The sequence below is a fragment of the Triturus cristatus genome, chromosome 3_2 (assembly GCF_964204655.1).
Source record: "Triturus cristatus chromosome 3_2, aTriCri1.1, whole genome shotgun sequence".
Lineage (NCBI taxonomy): Eukaryota > Metazoa > Chordata > Amphibia > Caudata > Salamandridae > Triturus > Triturus cristatus.
Window position 1 is genome coordinate 583,301,998 of NC_140584.1, and position 13,133 is coordinate 583,315,130.

The following is a 13,133-nucleotide window of genomic DNA, read 5'->3' on the forward strand; positions in this document are numbered from 1 at the left end:
ATACACGCCTGTCTATCATGTTTCTCTTCTGATATGTTCTGACCCCATTTGACAAGTCTTTGCATGGTATCGTGATCTGCCCCGGGCCTGTCTTGATTCCTAATTACACAATTTATGAAAAAACGTAGTAGTTGTCTTTGGACATCCACTTTCTGGTATTCCATAGCTTCGTTAATACTTTCTGGACCTCGCCCTGTTTGGACAAAGCGATATATTTCGTCTAGGTGTTCACCCATTCCTGGTATTGTCATTAAATATAATGTAGCTCGTCTTATACGTAGTGATGATATGAGCAATTTATCCTGTCTACCTGGTACTGGGTCGTATCTACAATCCACAAGCTGTTCTTTAAACATGTCGGATGTCGCTAGTTGGGGTGTACGTTGGAGTGCTAAATCTCTAAGGGTCTGTTTATTTCGCGGCGGGGTGGCAAACATGTCTGTCGTACCTCCTGTAGCACCATTTGAGGTGCTAGGCACGAAAGGATTCGTTGGACGTAGGATAGAGATTGTGGATGCGGGAAAAACTGTAGAAACGGACGGACCTGTGGGAACTTGTGTAGGAGTTTGTAGTTGCGGTGATACAGACGGATGCTCTTGGTGTTGAACACCATCGGCAAGCGGTATGTGTGGTATGGCATTAGCATACTCGGGAGCTACGTCATCTAAATAGGAGGAAAGGAAAACGTCCTTTGCTGTTTTGGGATGTGTTTTTATCGGGAGCAATGGAGGAGTTAAGTCTTTTGGTATTTCCGGGGTAGCCTTAGGTAACCCTTCGGCCAGAAGAGGATACATACCATTCATAAGAGTGTTTCTTTGTCTATCTATTTGTTCTGAGTTTACTCGGGTACCTTCCTCGAGTAATAGATTTTCTCGGGTTTTATTTGAATTCTCTCTACTTTTCTCTTCCTGTCTGAGCGCTTTTTCTGTACGTCTGTATGATTCTTTACGCCATAATTCAATGGCATCTTTCTGTGACTGTCTGGCTTTCTTTTTCCATAATTCTTCTTCTACTCTCATGATGCAATCTGCATCCCAGGTCCCCGCTGCGGGCCATCTCTGACTCTCTGGTAATTCTTTAGTGTAGTCCACCCATAAATCAAGAAATAATACGGCATCTAGGCCATGCTTATGATACATAAAGTATCCTGGAGTGTCCCTAGGTGGAATGGGAACAGCTTCTTCGAGTACCCCTTTTCTAGTTTTGATCTGTCTTAATTTCGAAAAGAGCGGCGTTTTTAGACCTTATTACTAGAACACACTTTATAAAACACAATAATGAACAGTCATTCACACCACAATGTATAGAACATATTAAAACATTTAACATTTAACAGTTTTAACGAACAATGATAACTAATAGAAAACTAGTTACTGACATAATACTGATACTAGATAATACTTATTTATATGCAAGACATACTATATATACTGCTAAACAGTACAGATACACTGCTGAAACAGTGCAGACCGGATTTGTGTACCCAAACCCGTCTTGACCGGCACAGACTATGTGCACGTAAAATGCCTCCCCGGTAATGGTACTCACCGGGTAGCTCGGAACGGAAGGCCTCGGAATGGAACTGAAACTGGACCGGACTGGACTCGACTCGACTGGACTCGGAACTTCGGAACCTGGTGGGCCTCTGTATACCTCGGATCTTGCTCTCTCAGCTAGGCTCTGGTCGGGATACTTCGCACTTCTCACCGCCTCGTCTGGGTGTTGATCGCAGCCTCAGTCGCCCCCGCTTGGCCGGAGGGAGATACAGGAAATCCTGCAGGTACGCGTTATTGTCCGTTCAGCTGTGGCAGGAGACCGGGCCTGCAACGCACCTCCGGCGCGTGAGATGAGAAAGTGTCCCTGTTCGGGCGCCAATTTATGTGGTAAATATTTAATTACCGGTACTATTTTTATGCGGTAAAGTCTATTAAGAATAACTCAGTAAATATAAGAGGCAGAATCCGTGGTATTAGAGGTTTTAAAAGGCTTTATTCCTGTACAAAGGAATACAATTCGAATTGTGGGCCTTCTATTCCATCACCACGAAAGTTCAGGAAGGAAGGGCATACATTATTGACAGATAAGCAGTTTTATAGAAAATACATTACAGTGAGACAGATGCAAGAGGCGTAACAGCTGATAGTACAGATAAAAGGTGCATACGTGACTAACAAAGGCGTATACATGGGTGTAACTAAAATACGTCATTAAACATGATGTCACAAGTGGGTGGATCCATAAAAGAATCCTGCAATGTCAGCAGAAATATCTGGCAGAGATGCGCGCGCAGCCGCATGACGTGTGATTGACGTGCAACGAGAGGGTGAAGGGGACTTGGCATTTAGCTCTACATGTGGAGACAGAAGTCTGGGGGTTATGTCAACCTAATCCCAAATCATATCTAATATCCTATGTTTAAAGAACTGGGTTATCCAAAAGGAAAGGTCTCTAGGATAGAATCTATTCTATACTGACTGTTAGTGCGTGTACAAGCGTCTAAGTGTCTACATGAAATGCGAGGGGGTAGGAATATTCCATGGTAACGGGGCTATGAATTACTTGCATGAGGACAGCGAGGCCTGGCCCCTTTGCACGGTAGCTGAAGGAATGTTTACCTAAACTGCTAGACAGGAATGCATCGGATGAGGAGCGGAGTAGATAATCTTGAAGGTGAAATACAGTTTTTGGCAGGCAGTATGCTGGATCAGGCACCGTTAGCCGCGCAGGGAGTAGGACAAAGTTCATGGATACAGATGCAGGCTCAGACTGGAGCTTTCAGAGGCAGAAGGCAGGAAAAGGCTTGATGACAGAATTCTGGGCCTACTCGCCTGAATCTGTAAAATGTGGAAAGTGAACCACATAAAGTCGGTGGCCTTTCATACTTAGGAATGGAATATCTGACCCATTCATGGCGGATCTGAAAGAGGACATGTTGACGGTGGACGCACATATATTTGCGTCTTCAAAACTGGAACTGGAGGGAACATACATGTACTTATAGCATGCACATGGAGCCGTTGGGGTCTACGATAGGGGACATAACTGATCACAAAATTCATATTTCCTCAGTCCAGGGGTTGAAGCTATCATGGATGTCGGTGATCTTGCGGTGGAAGAAGGTGGCGAGGGAGTCGCACAGGGCTTGCGACAGCGGGATGTCGTTGGCGTTGGAGCTGGGGTTGGAGAGTTCCTTCACGATGTTGAAGAGCTCCTTGCTGTTGTGTGCATTGTTGTCGAGGCGGTCTTTGAAGGAGGTCCTCTTGGCGGTCCTGATGAGGTGGTGGTGGTTGCGGATGGCGTCTTTGTGGGCTGCGTGGCTGTCCGGCAATTTCTCGCTGTGCTATATGTTCTCCAATTTTCAGCAGGTGCGCTTTGACGCTAGGAGTTCCGGGGTGAACCAGTTGGCTCTCTTGCTGGTGTCTTTGAGGGTTTGTTTTTTCAGTGGGGCTAAGGTGTTGGCGCAGTTGTCCATCCATCGTCTGAGGGTGCGCGCACCAATGTCGGGGTTGGAGGGGTTGGTCGGTGGGTTGAGTGCGAGGTTAGTCTGTAGTTGTACTTCGGTGATTTTGCCCCAACAGCGACGGGGGATCTGTAGGGTGCGGTGATGTGCGACGGGTTTCCGGAAGGTGAAGTGGATGCAGTGGTGGTCGGTCCAGGTGGGTGCGGACACGTGGCTGAAGGAGACGTGGGGGCTTGAGGAGAAGATGGCGTCAAGCGTGTGACTGGCGATGTAGGTCTGCGTTGTGACGAGCTGTTCCAGTCCGAGTTTGGCGAGGTTGTCTATTAGGGTGGAGGAGTTGCTGTCGTTGTTGTTCTCCACTTCACTTTCTGAATTCAAATCGCGTGACACATCCCCACCCCCAAAAACACAGTTCCATTACAGGCAGTGGCGATGTCCCATGTATTACGCAGAGTGGATCACCTACATCATGTCAAACATACAACTGAGAAAACACGCACAAAAACAAAAGCTTTAGGGAGGAGTTTGCTCATCACTAGATGATGATAAAGGGCGCTCCCTTAGAGAAGGCTCGCTCCGTCTTTGACCCAAGTGTGCACTGAAAGTAGATTCTAAACCAGTGACCTGCTCAGCCCATTCCACTCTCAGCAGTGACGGCTTCCCTCTCGCTCCACTGCTTTCATACCTCTTTGTGTAACATGTACCCCTTAAATCCTTGCTTATTCGTCAAAGTTTGGAAATGAACCATGTGCATAGCGTTTAGAAATGCATCCCATTGTCGCTAGCATGCCACATGAATGCCACCCCAGCTCAGCTCTGGAGGGAGATGCAGGGGTCCACCCTGTGAGTGAAGGGCCAGTGGTAGGCCTGGCACTATGAGGAGGGTAAATGTGAGCTAGGTGCCCTCTCCTGATGGTCACCTTGGGTGGGCCCCAACTTCCTGGGAATCATATGTGAGGTAGCTGCGAGGGTGTGCAGTCACCTCCAGTGAGGCAGGTGCCCTGGGGCCTACAGGTTGCGCTCCTGTTGAATGCCCTGGCCTGGGAATGGGCCACCAAGACAGGCCATGAGAAGTGTCCCAAGATTACTACTAGTGGGCACTAAACCTACCCTCCTCCTCTTGCACATAATTCCTCGGGACGGTCTGCTACACCAGCCCATGCAGCAGGACAGAATGACACCAGCCCTGACCATGGACACCGCGCCAAGGAGCCAGGCAAATAGAACTGTGAATGGGCCAATGGGCCCCCAAACCCACTGTAAGCGGGACTGGCACTGGGTCGGCCCGATTTGTCCTGGGTAGTGGCATCTCTTTTCGGGTGTCCGGCTGGGTGTGAGCTGCAAGCCTGGATCACCTCTGGTCAGACATCTAGGGTAGGAGTGTGAGAAAGTGGCTCTGTATATACTGTTCCCAAATAGGTACAGGGTGTACAGAGTCCACAGTCCCCAGAGGTTTGGCAGAGGCTAAAGTTAGATATAACCTTACTCTCTAAAGTGGTAGCTTGGTCGAGCAGTAAGGCAGTATCAGAGGACAGTGTAAAGCATTTGTTGCACACACTCAGCCAGCAAATGGTCACATACACTCAATAACTGAACTCTAGGCCAATGGTTTATATATAAAAAATATATGCTTGTTTTATTTTAGAACCAACAATAGGTATAAAGATATACTTTCTCAGAATGAGATGCTTTATATGAATGCTTTTGCAATATGCAATTGACTTTTGTAGAAAGTTACAAGTGGTTGCAATAGGCAACACAATTGTAAACACAATAATGCATTGAGTTCAATGGAAGTTTCAAGTTATTTGCCACAGATTACTTTTAGGATTACTTTTGGAATTCCAAGACTGGATCCTAGATTCAGTCCTGGGTCAGTACTTGGAATCAAGTGACAAAAGTCGACTAATTACTGTGATGATTTTTAGACAATATTTTGCTATTTTAAAAGTTGACACTTAGAAAATATTTCATAGAAAACAGACTGGGGCCGATTCACAGAACTAACTTAAGACAAAATCCTAAACTTACTACTTTTGGTATTCACAGAAGTTAGGATTTTGTCTTAAGTTTGTCTTAAGACAAACTTAAGACAGACTTAAGACAGTCTTAAGACAGACTTAAGACAGTCTTAAGACAGACTTAAGACAGACTTAAGACAGACTTAAGACAGACTTAAGACAGACTTAAGTTAGGATTTTGTCTTAAGTTTGTCTTAAGTCTGTCTTAAGTCTGTCTTAAGTTTGTCTTAAGTCTGTCTTAAGACTGTCTTAAGTCTGTCTTAAGACTGTCTTAAGTCTGTCTTAAGTTTGTCTTAAGACAAACTTAAGACAAAATCCTAACTTCTGTGAATACCAAAAGTAGTATGTTTAGGATCTTGTCTTAAGTTAGTTCTGTGAATCGGGCCCTCAATGATTCCCTATGGCAGAAAATTCAAGTTGCAGGTATAGTATGTTCTCGTTATTTTTGTAATCCAGTACTGGGTGCCTTGACTCAGTACTGGGACCATTATCCAAAACAGGTAAGTAATTACGTTTTCAGAAATTATACGATTTTTAAAGAATATTTAAAGATTGCAGAAATTGACAGAAAAAATTTCACAGACAAACAGTCAATGATTTCCTATGGGAGAAAATTGCGTTACTGGTAAGTACAGTTGTAAGTATTTTTCAGAGTCAGTGCTGGGCACCAAGATCCAGCACTGGGAGCTCACATAAGAGCAGGTGAGTATTTTCGTTTTAGTTACTCGGCTGATTTTTGGTGAATATTTTAAGTTTTGAAAAGTCCACACTAAGAAGAAATTTCAGGAAAAGCCAGTCAATGTTACCCTATGGAGAAAATTGAGTTATCAGTTTAAAGGTAAGTCCTCGACTGGCAGAGTTAAGGTTCTCGGCATAGACTCAGGGGTCTCCCAGGGTCAGGTAGGTAGAGTTGGTTCACCCTCAGCAGCACAAGGGCGGCCAGGTGCAGAGAGAGTTAGGCCCAATGTTATCCTATGAGAGGTAGGGGGGCCTTGGTTGGTGGCTGCTGACTAGCAGGCCACGCGGCTGTGGGAGCTGGGCTCCTGGTCACTTACTCAGGGCAAGTGGGGAAGTAGAAAGGTGTAGAGGTTGCACTGCCAGGGCCACTCGGGCAGCTGGGTGCAGGGTGCTTTTGAGCCTTTGGGCGCTCAATTAATTTCAATGGGAAATCTCCGGTTTAGAAAAAGACTGCAAACTCGGGGACGAAGATTCTTCAGGTGCCACCACCACTTCGAGAGGTAAGTTGGGTAGTTGGAGGACAGGTAGGTACCCCGGGATTGGGCACAGGGGACCGCGGGGCGCCGGGTGCAGGGGTGCCTTTTGGTGTCGGGAAATCTTACCCTCTCTTGATCGTGGTTGGGGGGGGCACCTTGTTCTGAGGCTACAGGCTTCTTCAGGAGTGTCGAGGGAGGTCCTTGGGTGTCGGACTCGGGGTCACAGTCGCCGTGGGGTCGTCCTCGTGGTCTTTGTTCACTCCGGCACAGGCCAGGCTTGGCGGGTGCAGAGTGTGCTGGGTTTGCGGTTCCGGGCTGCTGCCAGGGATTAGAAATGGATTTTGAGTAGAGCCTCTACTCATAGGAGTCCCAGGGGTTGAGAGTCAAAATGTAGCCAGGTCCTCCGGGGTTTGTGAGGTTGCTGGCCACAAGAGATGCCGGGTTGGAGCAGGAGCAGGTTCGAGGGTCGACAGGCCGGTAGGGCTGGGGCCAAAGCAGTTGGTGTCTTCCTCTTCTTAGCAGCTGCAGGGCAGGTCTTCTTTCTTCTAGCTCTTCTTCGGATTTTGGAATTTGGAATCTGGGGAAGGAAGGTTCAGGGTGCCCCTAAATACTAGATTTAGGGGCGTTACAGGTAGGTGAAGGGCAGGGACCAATGGGTCCCTGTCCTGGGGTGGGTACACCCCTATTCTGCCTCTCTCCTGTAGGAAGGGGGCAGTAGCCTAGTCCTGATTGGGCAGGGCTTCCCATCTTCAAGATGGCGAGAGCCCGGAGATGTGCTTCACCGCGCCTCCCCCACCTGAGGGGTGGGGTGGCAGGCTGGCACATCCCCTGTCCTTATTTGGGGTTTCCGGACAAACTTCCCGCCAGAGTGGGGGGTTGCAGTGGGCTGGGGAAGCTCACAGAGGCGGCATGCCTTTGAAGCTTCCCCCTGCCCATCCTGGGGGAGGAGATTTAGCACCTCGCACAGGATGTGCATTGGTGCAGACCCTGGAGAGCAGGGGCTCTCCTACCCAGGGGTCCAGCAACATGTCTGCTGTGTGGCAGCCTAGACAGCCTCAGAACAGACGTGGACTGTAGGTTAGGTTTCAGGGGGCATCTCTAAGATGCCCTCTGGGGTGCTTGGTACATTAAATCCCACACTGGCATCAGTGTGGGTTTAATGTGCTGAGAAGTTTGATACCAAACTTCTCAGTCTTCAGTGTTACCATTGTGGTGCTGTGGAGTTCGTGTTTGATGAGCTCCCAGCACCATATACTCTTAAATGGCAGCACTGCACTTACAGTGCCCAGGAATGGACCTGGGTACTGTAGGGGCACAGGGCTCCTGCTCCTGTGCCCATACCTTTGGCATAGGGCACCCAGCTAGAGGGGTGGCTGATGTATGCCATGGCAGTGTAGGTGGTGGGCATGGCACACAGGGATGTGTGCCATGTCGACTCTTTGTTTTGTCTTGCACCCAGACACTTAGCCTGCAAGGGCAGTGTGAGTGGGTAAGGGTACAGGGCATCTAAGGGTGGCATAATGAGTGCTGCAGCCCTTAGAGGCCTTCCCTGGTCACAGGGCCCTGGGTACCTAGGTACCATTTACCAGGGGCTGACATGTGGCCAGGGTTTGCCAATTTGGGTTTTGTGTTTTAGGGAAGGAGCATAGGCCCTGGGCACCTGATTGGCAGGAGTCCAGGGCACACTCAGTCAAAGTACATTCAGCAAATCAGCAACAAGTGGGGGCATTCCACGCAAGAAAGATGGCACTTTCTCACAAGGCGCACATAAGGAGAGCTCCCTCACTGCCTGACTGCAGGCTGTTAACACCCCCCTAGCTAGTGTTTGAGCCCCCAGACTATGGATGCCACATGGGGTAGGTGTGGATAGCCCTGGAAGTCCAGCGAGAAAAGACCCTCGGGAGTTAGATGTCATCTTGATCCCACAAACCGAATATCTCATGCATGTGAAAGTCAATAGGACTGAAAGGGTGGGTCTGGGATTGTCCCACAGGGCCCCTTGCATGCCACTAGTCACATGCTGAAACGTCTGGGAGGACCTACCCCTGATAAGACACCCTTTGCTGGGCTCACCTTTGTCACCACAGACCATGCCAACAGAAGTAAGCCCTGACAGAGGAGATACTTGCGCAGTTACTGGGCGAGTGGTTTTGGGAGCGGGAAGATAATCCATAACCAAACAGGAAGCAGTGTCTGCCAGGGTAAAGCAAAAAGAGCACAAGGGGGAAAACGTGAGCCAAGGAGAAAAGCATCACATCCCTGAGAAACCTCAAACTGCCCCATCGCAGCAGCGGAATGCAAAAGTATACTTCTGTGCTTCCAGAGTGTGGTAAAGGGCCCTTGAGATACCCATATTTCACTGGTCCTATAGTGCCGCCCTGGGCTACGCATTACCCAGGAGTTCACATGGGCCCCTGTCTGCCATGCGTTGCTCAGCCAGTCTTGTTTTGCTTTCTGTGCATTTTGGCAGTGGTGTTTATACAGTCCTGAATTTAAAATTGGAAAAGCAAAACTACAAGCACCAGAATGCAACAAAACTGGCAATAGGAGGGCACAACAGCCAAACACCAGCCTGCGAGCTCTGCCAGTGTTGGGTGCCAGCAGCTCGCTCACTCCCGGTTCATGCATCGCATCAATGGCAAGTCTCTGAATTGCAGGACTACAAATACCAGCATGCAGCGGAAACCGTCCACTGGAGGAGAACTTGACGAGTGAAACCTGTAGATTTTCAGATCCACAAATCTTGAAGTGCTCTCCTCTTACACACTGCACCACTTTGTGTGGCTGCCCGCCACTAGAAAACGCAGCCTTGCCCGCTTCTGCCCAATACACGACATTTCTCTGAGGAACAGCAGTCCAGTAATAATAATGCCATCCTGTGCCCTGCAGAAACCCACGGCTGAGTTCTCAACCGCTGCAAACTCGGAGCCCTGCACGGCGCTCCCGCTGCCAGCCCAGGGCACCAACGCGCTGAGGGCCAGGGAGGGAACTGTTTGCTTTACATCCACCGCAGAGCAGCAGGCGCTGCCGCCCTACTTCCAGAAACTTACCTGCTGTATGCAGACAGCGGTTTCCCAATGGAGCAGAGACACTTTGTTACTGCTCTGTCAAAAATAAAAATACATGCAAACAAACGTTCGGCTGCTTGCCAATGGAAAGAGGAAAGTCTTTTTTTTACATCAGGAACTGGGATTTGAAAAAGAAAGCTATGGATATATACTAATGAGAAAAAGTTGGCCCCGGTATTTACACCCGCGACGGCACGACCCCGCTGTAGTTGCTTTACTACTTCATGCTTGGAGGTGGACGCCTATAAGAAAAGTTGATGCCATTCACCAGCCAGATAAAACGCAGTCCAAGTAGTTGCAGGCTTTGCTTTGCTGAAGAGTGAGAGTGCCCTGCACCCCAAAACCACAAGCTGAGAGGCTGCACGCAGCGCCGCTGGCCTCTTACCGTGACCATCCCTCTGCTGAAGGGCACTGAATCCTGGCAGTACACGCGGCGCCCGCTTCAGTCCCCTTCAACGCGCTGCTCCCATGCCACTGACAGCCGTTCAGCCCCAGTCTTTCCTCCAGCTCCGCCTACCTTCAGAGGAGCGCCGCCCACTGGGCTTAAACAGGTGACCGACAGGGGGGAGGGCAACGGCCGTGCATGGAACCGGAGCAGCGCCCGGCTTTCAGGACATCATCTCAGCGCCCAAAATTCCTTTAGGAAAACGTTTAGACGTTTAACTATTAACGTGTGCTCTTAAAGCCAGGATGCCCCCCCCCAAAAAAAAACAGGACGATTTTCATTTTACTCGCTAAGCAACAACCTTTCCGATGTTTCACTGCGCTGGGATTAAAGATAAATAACCCCGGGCCGTAACTGAAGGACGCGCACACAACACCTTCAACCCAGGAGGTAAAGCAGCGAGGAATGCTCGGAACACAGGGGCCATTTTCTTTCCAGAGGGACTCTAAACATCGTGGATCTCAGTCAGAGGCCGCTTGGGGAGAATCGAATTTTCGAAGAAACCCAACGACCGCAATAGCTTACCATTTCTCCTTAGAATCGATCGCAGGCATTCGAGCTATTGGGGGCGAGGGGTCCATGCACACGCCCCCAACCTGTCCGCATCTGATTCTCTTCGCCCGCCTCCCGAAGAGGCACAGGCAATAGAGACAAGCACGCTCTGCTTTCACTTTCGTCCGTCGTGAAAGCTTTCTTGTCTTTATGGGGCCATGTGTTTTGAACCACATGGCCCCATAAAGAGAAGAAAGCTTTCACAGCAGAAGGAAGGCAGACGAGCCCGTCCAAATGGGACGGCTCAGAAAGCCGAACTAAAACATCACCAACACATCTTTTTCAATGGCTGGCCACCGTTTAGCATAAACGGTGACGCCGGCCAATGGAAAAGAGGGGCGGGGCTTAATGCCCTTTACAGAAAATACCCCAAATCATTAAATCTCGCCAGCGAGACTGCGCATGTGCGCAGCCTACGCCAGACGAGACCTAAAAAGCGCCCAGCAATGTGGTGCTAGCGCTCACCTTCATGTTTAAAAACATGTTTTCTTATTTTACTTCTTTACACTAATGTATTAAAAAAACACTGCATGGAGCTTGCGATATATTGTATTTTGCAAACTTTGCACAACATGTAGGTTATGTTTAGTGGCTGGCTCGGACTCTGCACACACAAGTACATTATTTCCAGCTGCTTTTAATGTTAACGCACTGTACTTTTTGTTTAATGATTTTATCCCTAATATCTGCTTAGCTTCGTGGCCCTGCACCACATACCAATGTTGTTGTGTTGTGGCTAAGCCAAACCTCTTTACTTTTTCAAGTAAGGTAAATACTGTAATAGCCCGGGATAAATATTGGTTGTGTTAAAAAAAAATTATACCTTTGTTAGGCTACTCTTAATTTTTGTAGATCTAAACACGTATAGGGGGCCCAAAAGCCACTGCACTCCAATCCAAAACACATTTTTTAATTGTCATTTACAACTAACGCCAATAGCTCTAACTCTGGCAAATGTGAGACCCGTTGCACTGAAACAGCTTGTTATTTTTGTTCCTGCTCCTACAACATGCCTACAAGCAGCTCTCACAGCCGGGTGCCAACAGCAACGAGCATCATGCACACGGCAGGGGTGCTGCGCATAGAAAGACCAAGATCGTGTTTTTTGGGGGGTTTTTCTTAATTACCATGGCTGCACCGTCTGCCATGGTCATAACATTTATATGCCCGGGCGCCATGCTTTATGTTTCAGCACCGCGTTTCCTTTCATCTTTACTACACGTCCGGCTTTATATTTCGACACAGCGCACGGTTTTCTGTTAAAACCAAATGCGAGACCTACTGCATTGCAAACAGTGCACGAGTCGGGGGTACACGCGGGTGGACGGCATTCACCCACTTTTTTCACAGGGTGGACGACATCCACCCTGCCAAGAAGTTGGGCCCAACTGATAAGATGCTGAATTTGTCCCGGTGTAATTTCCAAACACCGGGACACTTTCAGCAGTGCCTGCACATTGTTGTCTGCTTTCGATCCGCAACAACGTGCAGGCGGGGAAGGGATGGGGCTGTCTTTTTTCTGACTCCTGCTGGGCCCATAAAAAAGGCCAAATTTAAGGGGTCATTAGACCTCCTAGTGTTTGAGTGTCCTGGCTGGTGGCAGTCAGGAGCCTCACACGTAGAAGCAAATGCAGCAGAGGGGAAACAAAGGCTCACACCTTGGTAGCACTTTACCCATACTTAGGAGAGGCAGCTTTTCACTTTGTTCGGGCTCTGTTTAGGAGATATGCATGCACTGTATGAAGTCACGTGTTGTTCTCTCCCAGTATTTGCACAAAATGAATATCATTTATATAGCGCATACTACCCCTGAGGAGGCCTTGTAATAATTTAAATATCACTATTTTTTCTTTTAAAGCACTATGGGTAGAGGAAGCTTTACGTTGACAAAAGGCAACATTGGTTTATGTGAAGCTTACAAAAGTGTGAATCTTCTGCCTAAATTAGGAGGGTTTGCAAGTATACTCGAAATGTGTTCAAATGTACTCATGATAGACCTGCTAAACATATATGTGAGGGCTTAAGATCTGATGTCACTTCCTGCGATGCCACTTCCTGTGATGGCACTTCCTGTGATGGCACGTGCTGTGATGTCACGCGCCACAATGTCACGCACCGTGATGCCTCTTGCATACTGGTTAGTCCCCCCACTTCTGTTTTTTAGGACTTGTGCCCTGATTGCAAATGCCTGTTCGTTTTTAGGTCTCGCGTGCGTTGCAGGGCAGAGCCCTGCTCCGCGTCCACAAGAGATTTTGTAGGAGAGGATTTTCAGAAGAGGGCTTTAAGCCATTGGCTGGCGTCACCGTTTATGTTATACAGTGGCCTGCCATTGGAAATTAGGTGTTTGGGTTGCCTCCCTTTGGCTTTTTGGTG